Here is a 12440-nt window from a genome sequence, read left to right on the forward strand (position 1 = left end):
AAACAAACCTACTACAAATAGAAGGAAAAAGGAAAAGCTAAAATTGTGTGTTTAGGGAGCTAGGGCACGCCTCTGGCTTTTTAAAAAATCATTATTTATTTACTTAATATGTTTAGTTTTCAGCATTTTCACAAGTTTGAATTACAAATTTTCTCCCCATTTATACCCTCCCCCCACTCCAAGATAGCATATATTCTGATTGCCCCATTCCCCAGTCAGCACTCCCTTCTGTCACCCCACTCCCCCCATCCCCTTTTCCCTTACTTTCTTGTAGGGCAAGATAGATTTTTATGCCCCATTGCCTGTATATCTTATTTCCTAGCTGCATGTAAAATTTTTTCTTGGAATATCTGCTTTTAAAATTTTGAGTCCCAAATTCTCTCCCCTCTTCCCTCCACACCCACCCTCCCTAAGAAGACAAACAATTCAATATAGGTCACATGTGTATCACTATGCAAAACCCTTCCATAATACTCATGTTGTGAAAGACTAACTATATTTTGCTCCTTCCTATCCTATCCCCCTTTATCCAATTTTCTCCCTTGACCCTGTCCCTTTTCAAAAGTGTTTGCTTTTGATTGCCTCCTCCCCCATCTGCCCTCCCTTCTATCATGCCCCCTTTTTTTATCTCCTTCCTCCTTTTTTCCTGTGGGGTAAGATACCCAATTGAGTGTGCATGGTATTCCCTCCTCAGGTCAAATCCGATGAGAGCAAAATTCATTCATGAATCAGTATGAGGTAAGTATGGATAAGAGTTAAGTTGTGACCAGATTGTGGACAGTTTTTAATTCCAAGTTTCTGAAGGGTATGTATTTTATCCTAGTGGCAATATAGAGCCACTATAGATTTTTTAAAGAAAAAGAATGGCATGTTTAGACCCTGCCACTTATGTAGAGAAAATATTGGAGTGAAAATATGGGGAGACTGACCCTTTAGGAGGCTTTAAGAGGATGATGATGAGAGCCTAAAGTAAAGTTGTAGTAATGTACGTGGATGAAGTAGATGGATGCTAGAGACAGCATGGAGGTAGAATAGATGACACTTGGCAAGTGTACAAATGGGAGTCATTTTGACTGGGAGAAAAAAGGGAGTTTCAAAAGTATGGCTCAGCTTGATGTACAGCAAATGTTCTTCTAATACCTACTTCCTGATACAAAATACAAGATACTTTGTTGAATACTGAGGAAACATAACAAGAATATAAATTTCTTTTTGCTTTGCTCTGGACCTGTGATTTCTTTGGTGTAGGTAGCTTCAAGTGAGTAGATTCTCTCTACCAATGCAAATCTGCAATTGCCTAGAGGATGGCATGGAGACACTCAGAAATTGAGTGACTCCCTCAAGTTCACACAGCTATTATGTCAAAAGTAAATCTTTCAGACTGAATCCAGCTCTCTCTCTCCATTATGCAATTATCATCAATATTAACACAAACTATTAAAGGTAAAGAGAATTGTTACCTCTCCAGGTGCTGTAACAAATACAACTATCTTGAAAGCAAAATAAACAAACCTTCCTTGAAGTCATCAGACCCCTTTCATTCTACCTTTTTCTTAATTTCCTGTGATTTTAGAATCCATTTTACTTTAATCTGTTTACTTGGGAAACACTAAGTTACTTGAGAGCCCTTTAAGAAGCAGAGGCTGATAGCTATGAACTGCCATGACAGCATGAGACTGTTAAGAAAAAAAAATGGAATGACTACTGTTCAAGACCAGAAACCATTGTGACTGGGGTTGATTTGGTAGTAAATCATTCCACTATATTGGCTTGGATAGGCCACATGTCATGGTATCACGTAAAAAAACAGAAATCCTTTTCAGGTCTGTACTTATATTTCTCAATGCAAGAAATGGAAACACATGTTTAAGACTTCATAGAGATGTCCAAAGAAAAGTACAGTGTAACATAAAAGGTTTGGTGGGATTTTGAATTTGAAATGTAATATTACATTTACCTAGAAGTGTTCTTACTTTATTATAAACTGGCATAAAAGGGGATGGGAGGGGAGTGGGATGACAGAAGGGAGGGCTGACTGGGGAACAGGGTAACCAGAATATACGCCATCTTGGAGTGGGGGGGAGGGTAGAAATGGGGAGAAAATTTGTAATTCAAACTCTTGTGAAAATCAATGCTGAAAACTAAATGTTAAGTAAATAAATAAATAAAATTATAAACTGGCATTCCTCCATCAGACTATAATCTCTGATCACTGTATTTCTGTGTCTCACCCCTCCTAAGCCTGTTTTTTTTTTTTTGCTTTTACCAAGAGGATAGTGTTAGATTTAAAGTCTGAACAAGTTACTTAAGTTTTGTCAGTTTCCTTATCTGTAAAATGGGAAAAAATAGCACCTACCTCACAGGGTTGATTTAGAGATCAAATGAGAGAACATGTATAAAGAACTTTGCCAGGCTTAAAACAGTCTATAAATGCTAGGTATTTGTGATGATGAGAATGACCTCCAAACCCTCCCACCCCTCAGTTCTTTCTCAGGCTTCACTTTTTTCCCTTTTCCATCTTACCCCTATTGTCAGCTACTTTTAACTCTACACTACGCTGTCCTCTGCTCTCAAATTCTTCACCGCCATTTTCTATGGTTCGTTTCTTGCCAAATGTTAACTATATATTACGTTCATCTGGATAGAGGAGCACAACATTCAAATGCTGGTCACCCATGTCTGGAACACTCTCCCTCCTCATTTTCACCTCTGGGTTTCCCTTGTTTCCTTCAGGTCTAAGCTTAAGTCCCACTTTTAGTAAGAAGTCTTTCCCAGTCCTCCTTACACAACTCCTTAAGAAAGCATCTTTCTTCTGTTAAGTTTGCAGCACTACTTTCTTCCCTCCCTAATTTTCAACCTCATTCACTACCAGAAGTTTTTCTAAGCATTGCTACCCCTCAAGTCTTGCACAGCTCCCCTTAACCCATCTCACTCAGCTGAGAACCTCATTCCTTATTTTAATGAAAGTTCAAATTATTCATTGTGAGCTTCCTTTCCCCTCATTCTCTTCATATCAATACTCTGACGTTTCCTCCCACCCTAGCCTTACTTCTCTCAATTCTTGACAATGAGGTAACCCTTCTTGTTAAGCCAAACCCACCACATATGTGCTTGATCCCATTCCCTCTTTTCAAGCAGAATGGAAACAATTTTTCTCTCCCTCTCAAATCTTCAACTTCTCCCTTACTATTTTTCTTTTTCACTATCCTTGAAACAAAACAAAAATCACCTTTACTAGACCCTGCCAGGCCCTAAAGTTATTGTTCCATAATGGAATCATTCTCAATCCTTATAGAAGTTATTCTAAACTCTGTCATCCCCCAACTCTCCATGAATTTCCCCCACCCAAACTCCTAGAAAAAATGTAGCTGCTTACATTTGATGGCATCATTTCCACTTCTCTCTCACTCAATCCTTTGCACTCTAACTTTATCACTCAACTGAAATTGTCTGCTCAAACTTTCCAATGATTGCTGAATTAAGAAATACGGCTTTTTCTCTGTCTGCATCCTTCTTGACCTATCTGCTTGTCAGTAAGGTGAATTTTAGTGTAACGTGGATTTTAGTGTGTATAAAGTTGTTTTTTTTATTTCTTAAGAGTTCAGTTTCCCAGGATCCCTGGCCACAACAATCTGTTTCCCAAGTATTAGATATGAGTTCCCAGGCTCATGGTTCAAACCATCTCCACCACCTTTGTGCATTACATAATGATAATAATATAAACTTGTGTGCTTAAATTGTAAAAATCCACTGCCACTGCACAGTGAGATACAGGGATAAGGTGATGGAAACTCATGAGGCTATTGCTGGCAATATGCCTTCTTTGTTGCCTTATAAAAACAAGTGGGCATTGGTTAGTGAGTTGGGGAACCTTTATGGTTGAAAGCACAAGCTGGAATGCTGTGTGCCTTGATCGGCCCCAATCAAGGCTTGGGAGTGGGGAGTCTGTGTTTGCCTCAACTGGCCCCCATTGAGGCTTGAGGGGATTTAGGGGATGCACAAGTTGTGCCTGTCTCGATTGACCCGATTGAGACATTAGGGTAGTTGCCATACCCCCCTCTTGCCAGCCCCTGCAAGAAAGATGATTAAGGAATACTGTGGGAGTTTGTGGTGCTTCTGTTAACAGCAATACCATTTTAGAGAAAACTAGACTAGAATAAATCTTATTATTAACCCCTTTGAAGCTTTCTTTCCTGTCTGACCAGATCAAGAGTGAACCTGTTAAAGGCTGGAGTCTGAAACCTCCAGTGCCTCCTGTTTGTTATCTAACACTGCTATATTTGACAACGTTGACTATTCTCTCCTGAATATTTCTTCTTCTCTGGGCTTTTGAAACAATAATTTCTTCTAGCATTCCTCTTTTCTGACTACTCCCTCATCATCCACGTTATGCCACCGAATTGGGGATGTTTCCAAGGTCTTGTCATAGGCCCTCTTAATCTTTTCCCTACATAATCTATAAGGTCTATAATATCTATATAAAAATCTATATAATCTATGTCACCAGCTCCCACAGAACTACCAGAGAAGATATATGCCAGCCCCAGTCTTTCCCTAAACTTCAGTTCCACATAACCTAACATGCATTAGATATTTCAAAGTGGGTGTCCCAGACACATCCCAAAATTAACATGTCCAAAATCTTTCCACCCAAACCCTTCCTTCTTTCAAATTTCCCTATTTCTGTCAAAAGCATCACCATCCTTTCCATCTCCCACATTGTAACTTGATCTGTTTTTATCTTCCCATCTCCTGCATCTGACCCCTTCTTTCCACTTACACAGCTACCATTTCACAGTTCAGGCCCTCCTCCCCTCTCACCTAGGTTATTGCAGGAGCCTAATAATAATTGGCCTCCCTACCTCAATCTTTCTCCAGCTGAAGTTAAAAAAAGACTTACTCCAAGTGAGTATATGTTAAATATAGGTAAATAAACAAAAAAAAATCAAGGAAAAATTAAGAAGTGAGAGAAAACACTCGATAACCATTTTTTATTAAATACTTACTATGCACAAATAATTGTGGTAGTCTGGGAAAGACAAATAATTAAGCCAAAGTTTCTATCCTCATGAAACTTATAATACAAAGAGGGAAGTCAATTCAAAGAAAAAAAGAATATAATTTCAATGTGGAGATTTTGTAGGATTGCTGGGAATTCCTAAATGAGTTCTATAATCATTCAAAACAGGGGTGTACTTTTTTAAACTATATTCTTCTAATGTCCTATGCTGTATGCATGGTGGTGAAGAGGAAATATTACAAATGAGGAAAGCTAAGTTGAAAAATGGGGGAAAAGGAAGAGCTCTTCACAGAATGCACACACACACACTCTTCTTCCAGTGATGTTTATGAAATGTCAAGAGCTCTAGGTAAAGGTCCTAGGAATGTTAAGAGAACCCTCTACAGTATACTGATGGGAAGAGAACATGGATACGAATGGGCAAGCATAGGCAGTTTGCAATCTGCATCACTGAAAGTGGTATGTATACACATCAATAAAATCATAGAGCTAAAATTCCAAAGACATAAAGTATAAATTTTTCTAAAAGTTTAAAACCTTAACAGACCACCTCATTCTAACTTCTTACTGTAAAAATATACTAGGTTCAGGAAAAGTTGCCCAATACCATATTAACAATTTACAGAAAGCCAAGAATAGAACTGAGCACTCTGAAAAATTATTTCCACTAATTTCTTGAGAAAACAGGTACTAATTAACAGTACTGGTGATACCTATATCTTTATCAATAACCTGTTGGCTAACAATGACTGACAACCCTAACTACAACGTAGTTAACACTGACACTAAGAAGACATTCTTATACACCCTTCCTTCATCTAGGATTTTGGTCAAAACTATTGAACAACAGCGGTATAAAGAATTTTTTAGTGGAAGGAGCCATCATGAAGGTCCTTGATAACAACTTGCATTATGATCACCCCAATCCTCCACTGAAACCTCAAAATGAGTCTTGGTTAGTGATGGGCAGGCAACAGATAAGCATGACAGAAAATGCAAGGAAAGAAAGCAATGAAAATATATGTAGCATTAGCTACACAAAATAAGCAAAGTACTCATCACAAATTATCAAAATTTACTTCTATGAACCCTCAAAAAGGCACAATACTGAATGGGCAGATGGCTATGTCTAGCTGTATTGGCTGAATGCTTTGGTAGGAGAAATACCAGAGTAATATAACAGACAGTTTGAGTATCTCTAATTAATCTCAGTTTTGCTCTACCAGCCCAGAGAGTATACTAGCTTCCCAGTGACCAACCTTTGAACTCTATTCATAATAACTAAAATTTTTTTAATAGTATATTTCAAGGGCAGGGGAAGGGAGAGACAGGGGAAAGAGAGACAAAGTCTAATTCTTCACTGTTCAAGGGTGCTGATGCTACATTTTGTAGTTATCCGGATCCTCTTATTTTCTCTTCTATTTTCTTCCTTTGGGCAATTTCATTACCCAGTGAGATGGAAACTGGACTAGAGAAGAGAAAGAAGAAATCTAGATTAATTTTTCTTTCTAGGCCTGTTAAAACAATTTATGGAGATGGTTAAATTTCAAAGGGTCAAAATGGGACTTCGGAACTATCTCTATATTTACCCAAGCTATCTAGTCCTTTTTCACTATCAACATGAATAAGTGCTTACTGTAAACTATATTACAAAAACAAAAAGGGAGGAAAGGATTTAAATCTAATAGAATCGAATTAGTACAGATGAAAATATTGTACTGATATTAATACCTTGGGTATCTTTGATAAAAAATATTACATAAATTATACTTAACTATATTATATCATAATAAAGAACTAAGTAATCTTTTACCATACAATCAGTTTTGCCTATACACTACATATTTTTTTTTCTTAAAGGGATATATCAAGGAAGTGAAGTGTCTCATGCTGTTTATGGTTTTATGTGTCACATAGACTTGCAAATGATCTTCAAACTTGGTTCTTGCTAGGGCTGCCTTGGGGGACAGAAGAAGAGGGAGGCGGATAGGTGGTGTAGTGAGTAGAGCACCGACCCCGGAAGCCAGGAGGACCCGAGTTCAAATACAGCCTCGGACACTTGACACATGTACTAGCTGTGTGACCCTGGGCAAGTCACTTAACCCCAATTGCCCTGCCCCACCCCAAAAAGAGGGAGGGTAGTGATCACTATTAAGGTAAACTTTAAATTAAGTAATTTCAAAAATTCCTTCTAGTCCCACATTCAAAGAAATTGATAAACTGAAGTAGAATTTTTTGGCCTAAAATGATTGTATACACATTCTTCCCAAAAGAAGATTCAATTTATTTACCTCTTCTTTAATCTGTCTTGCTTTCAGATTGCTTTGTACGCACACTGCTCTCTATTCTTACATCCTTGCATCGTATCTGGTCTCCATGTTAAAGAGAGCACGTTATGGCCAGAAGGTTTAATTTTAACTATTGGGTACAAATACCAAATTGGGTACAAGTTGCGATAACCAAGAATTGCACTGGAGAAGAAATGTAATGGTTAGCGGAGCAAGGTATCGCCAGAAATCAAAATGAAATCAAGTTTCGGTTATATTAAACTTGAGGTACCACTGGGACATCCAGGCGGATAGGTCCCATAAACAGACTTGAGATTAGAAGAGGTCAAGGATGAAAACAAAGCTTTGAGAGCCGTCTAGATAGAGGTGGTGGTTGAATTTGTGAAAGTGACTGAAATTGACAAGGCAAAAATTGGGGAGGAAGTGGCCCCAAACCAAAAAAAACTGGTGGATATAACTAGTGATCCCATGTCCATAATACATTAAAGTCAAGAGAGGTACTGAAAGAATGGAGAAGGGTAAATGTCCTAATTTAAACGAAAGGGGAAAAGGTTGCAAACTATAGGTTAATAAGCTTAACAACTCAGGGAAAATTCTAGCACAAATAACTAAAGAAATGCTTAGTAGACTTCTGACAAAGAAATTAAGAGCCTGTATGTCTTCGCCAACAGGTTATGCCAGTTGTTACCTCATTTCCTCCCCCACAGGGTTACTAAACTAATAGAACATAAGCATATAGTAAATGGCTTACCTAGCAAAGCATTTGAGAGAACATTTCATACAATTCTTGTTAAGATAATGGAGGCTTGAAGGCTAGACTACAGTATGATTAAATGGATTTGATGAGGGGGAGGGTGACATGGTTGGTTAGACCTGCACTTCAACAGTGAGTGAATAACTGGACTCAGTCATTGTTACTCAGTGTTAATGTTGGTATTTAGTACAGTGCACCAGGGAACTTTGCTTAACCATTGACATTTATATCAATGACTTGGATAAAGGAATAGATAGTATACCTATTAAAATTTTCAGATGACAGTGTTGGATGGAAGAGCTAACACACTGGATGAATCAGGATCCAAAGGCTACAGCCTAGGGTTGAAATTTACTAAGATGAAATTCGATGAGAACAAATGTAGTTACATACTTGGGTTCAAAAAATTTTTTCTTCAGACATAGAGGATAGGGAAGGATCAGTTTGAAAACAATTCATCTGAAAAAGTTCTAGAAGTTTTAAAGAACTGCAATTTTGAAATGAATAATGTTGCAGCAGAAAAAAAAAGGCGACATTCTTGGGTTACATTAAGACTCATTTTTGTTATTTACTAGTTTTCAGTCTTGTCTGACTGCGACTGCTTTTGGAGTGTTCTTTGCTAAGATAAGGGAATAGCTTGTAATTTCCTTCTCTAATTCATTTTACAAACTGAGGCAAACAGGATTAAATTGCTGGCCCAGTGTCACACAGCTATTAAGTATCTAAGGTCAGATCTGAACTCAGAAAGATGAGTCTTCCTACATCCAGGCATGGCACTTTATCCACTGAGCCACACAGGTACTCCACTGAGATGCACAGCTTCCAAAATAAAGAGATGACAGACCCTTTGTACTCTAAAGTACTATTATTAAATACAGTATAATTTTAAAAGGATATTGATAAAATGGAGAGCGCATCCATGAGGACATGCACAGCAAAGAGTTTTGAATTCTTGGAATATGAGAATTAGTTTAGAGAACTAAGGATATTAGAGGACTATCTGTTGGCCTGGAGAAGACAGGAAGGACATAGCTGTGTTTAGGATTTGAAGAGAAAACAAGTGGAAAATGGATTAGACTTCTACTACCTGGCCTCATAGCAAAGAACAAGGGGCAACAGGTTGTGAAGAGACAACCTTAGGCTTGATGTCAGTATTTCTGGACAATTAAAGCTGTCCAAAAGTGAAATGGGCTGCCTAGAGCTCTTTCAAGCAGAGGTCTGATCACTTAGTCAAGAACATAACTGTGGGATATTAGACTAGATGGATGCTGAGGTTCCTTACAATTGGTAAAAGACCAAAACAAACAAAACAAAAAATCTAGGGAATACTTTCCTTAAAGTACTAGAAGGACCTAGCAGAGAGATGGTTTATAGAAACTGCAGTGTGGTATCTCTGGAGTCAAGGGAGGAAAGAATATATTAAGGGCTGAATATTCATCTCTGCTTAACTATCATTCCCAATTTCTCTCCTCCTTTTTGTGGGTAAACTCTGGGAGAAGGCTATTCATAATACTTTCCTCTCACTTTTAACTGTCTACAGTCTGGCTTCTGACCTCATCATTCAATTGATGCTGCTGTCTCCAAAGTTATGAACAATCTGTTAATTAACAAATCTAACCGCTTTTTCTCAGTTCTCATACCTCTTAATGTCTCTGTAGCCTTTGTAACTGTCGATCACCCTCCTCTCCATGATGCTCTCCTCTGCTTTTTTGTGACATTATTCTCTCCTTCTCCCCCAAGTCACCCTGAGGGCTCCTCAGTCTCCTTTGCAGGATCTTCATCCAGATCATATACACTAGATGTACTACTGGACTCTATCCTAGGCCATCTTCTCCCTCTATACTATTTCACTTGATCTCATCAGTTCCCATGGATTAAGTTATAATCTCTATGCCGATGATTCTAAATTCTACTAATCTAGACCCAATATTTCTCCTGAATCACAATATTTCCTACTGGACATCTCAAACTGAACATCCCATAGACATCTTAATCACGTCCAAAACTGAACTCATTATCTTTTCTTCCAAACCTTCTCCTCTTCTTAACTTCCCTTTTGCTAGTGAGTGTACCAATATCCTTCCAGATACCAAGGTTTGCAATCTAGGTGTTTTCCTCAAATCCTTTCTCACCCCACCCTAATCCTGTTTCCCAATCTGTTGCCAAGGCCTATTGATCTCACCTCTGAAACATCTCTGGTATGCCTCACCCCCTTTCTCTCTTCCGACATTACCTACTACCTTGGACCAGCCCATCATCACCTCATGCCTGCACTACTGCAATAGCCCACAAGTCTCTCCTCATTCCACTCCATCTGTCACTCAGCTGTGAAAGTAATCTTTTCAAAGCGAAGGTCTGAACATGTTCTTTCCCACTTCCTCCAACTCAAAAAAATACAGAGGCTACCTATCACCTCCAAGGTCAAAGATAAAATAACCCTTTTTGTTGACATTCAAAGCCATTCTTAACCTGCCTCCCATAGTTTTTTAGTCTTTATACATCATACCCCCAAAATATTTTGCAATCCAGTGACACTGGCTCACTGCTATTCCTCAAATAAGACCCCCAACATGTATTTTAGGTAGATTAAAAGGAACCAGAAGGAAGGAAAGATGATATTAAAGAAGCTTGATCAAAAAAGTTATAGAAAGCAAGAAGGTGAGATGCAAGAATAGAGACTAGTTAGAGGAAAGTGTATGATATTGCTAAGAAGTTGTGAGGAGTGAAGCATATATGGGTCACTGGATCATAGATTTAATACTGGAAGGGACCCTCAGAGGCCATGTAGTTCAAACTTTTTATTTTTCAGATAAGGAAAATGAAGCATAAGGAGAGGTCAACTTTCCTAGGGTCACATGAACAGTGAGCACATGACAAGATTTGGGCCCAGGTCCTCTGATATACAGGGTTCCTTTGAGTTCCCTTCAGATGGCCTCAATCTTCTTAACGAAGAAGCCAGGTTATCTGCTCTACTTATAACGTAGGTAAAAGAAGAGAGGAAAAAGGTTTAGAATGGTCAACAATGAGATGAGTTTCATAAGGAATGAAAAAGGACTATCTGGAGCTGTCAAAAGCCTCGTCAAACATAGTAGACATGTAATAGATACATAGTGAATTTAATAAATGTCATAGATAAGACTGTGTTGACGTTTTCTAATACCCTTTGTAGCACAGGAATAAGAACCAAGAATTATAGAATGCGGTGGGAGGGGGGGGGGATTAGCTAGAAATGTAGGATTAGGAGATCAGGAATAGTAAGTCGAATGAGGGACTCTGGCATGGCTAGTGATGCATTAAAGTGAAGATCATATAGTCTAGGCTAACTGCAGCCAAGGCATAAGCCAGAGTGAGGGAGACAAACTGGATAAACAGATAGTGGTTAAGAAACTATTACTCATAGATGAGAATAAAAATAGTTGTTGAGAACAAGGCAGAATTAAGAATATGTGGTCGGAGTGAAGGTATGGATCTTGGAGGATATGAAATCAAAGTCTTGTTTATACTAAGGTGTGACTGAAATTAGGTGGGGAAAAATGGCTGCTGGAGTTCAAGACATTTGGGAACTGCATAATCAGGGCATTAAAGAGGTTTTCAAAGTGGTGGTTGATGTAGGAAAGAATACTGAATGGATTTGGATTTGAATCCTGGCTCTGTCAATTATTACTTGGGCAAGTCATATCCTTTCTGGAACTCATTTTCCTCATTTAAAACAAAATAACAGTAAAACTGAGGCAGAATTGTTTTAATTTTACATCTGTGTTCCTATCACTTTAACTTCAGGACAGAAATTTAATTTGGGAACTACACTGACTATAAACATTAAAATAAGTAAACTAAGGCAAATGTTCAACAATACATAAATAGATGTTTGCCAAATGACAACTGCCAAAATATACACAGCTACCTTAGGCAACACCAACATTAGACTACACTCAAGATAACAAAATCATCTTTGGTAGTAACAAGAAACATAATTCTAAGAGAACAAATGGATCACCTATATGAGATCTGCTGCCAGTCACTAAAATATGCTTTTCATTTCATTTCCTATGAAACTGTCACAGAAGATAGAAATAGCTTTATCTATTTTTACTACTTAAAGGAGGGGTGGAGGGAGAGTCCACATTAGGATGGCAATTACATGTCCATTTGAAAGACTTCTAAATAATAAAGTAAATAGCTACTTGCCTCTTTTCCTCCATTGAGGAATATGACCTATAATTCCCTTCCTATATACTGGTCAGGACTCTCAGGCTTAACTTCTACCTTTCCTAACCATTCACTAGGTGACTTTCTCCAAACTGCTGCTCTACCTCTCCTTTTTTCCTCACAATTATTTTGAGCAGAAGCTCAGGTCCTAGACCCCTCCTACCCCGCT

The 12440-nt window shown here is 38.2% G+C and overlaps 1 protein-coding gene across 1 annotated transcript in view; it reads right to left on the minus strand.

Moving 5' to 3' along the window:
* Positions 1 to 6110: 6110 nt before the first annotated feature.
* SPOPL (speckle type BTB/POZ protein like) overlaps positions 6111 to 12440 on the minus strand; it is an 87273-nt gene continuing 80943 nt past the window's right edge. The window contains exon 12 of the transcript XR_005009580.1: positions 6111 to 6488. The gene's annotated coding sequence lies outside the window, so the exon portion shown is untranslated. The remainder of the gene's footprint in view (positions 6489 to 12440) is intronic.

Source organism: Trichosurus vulpecula, chromosome 2 (genome assembly GCF_011100635.1).
Source record: "Trichosurus vulpecula isolate mTriVul1 chromosome 2, mTriVul1.pri, whole genome shotgun sequence".
In the NCBI taxonomy this organism is placed as follows: Eukaryota; Metazoa; Chordata; class Mammalia; order Diprotodontia; family Phalangeridae; genus Trichosurus; species Trichosurus vulpecula.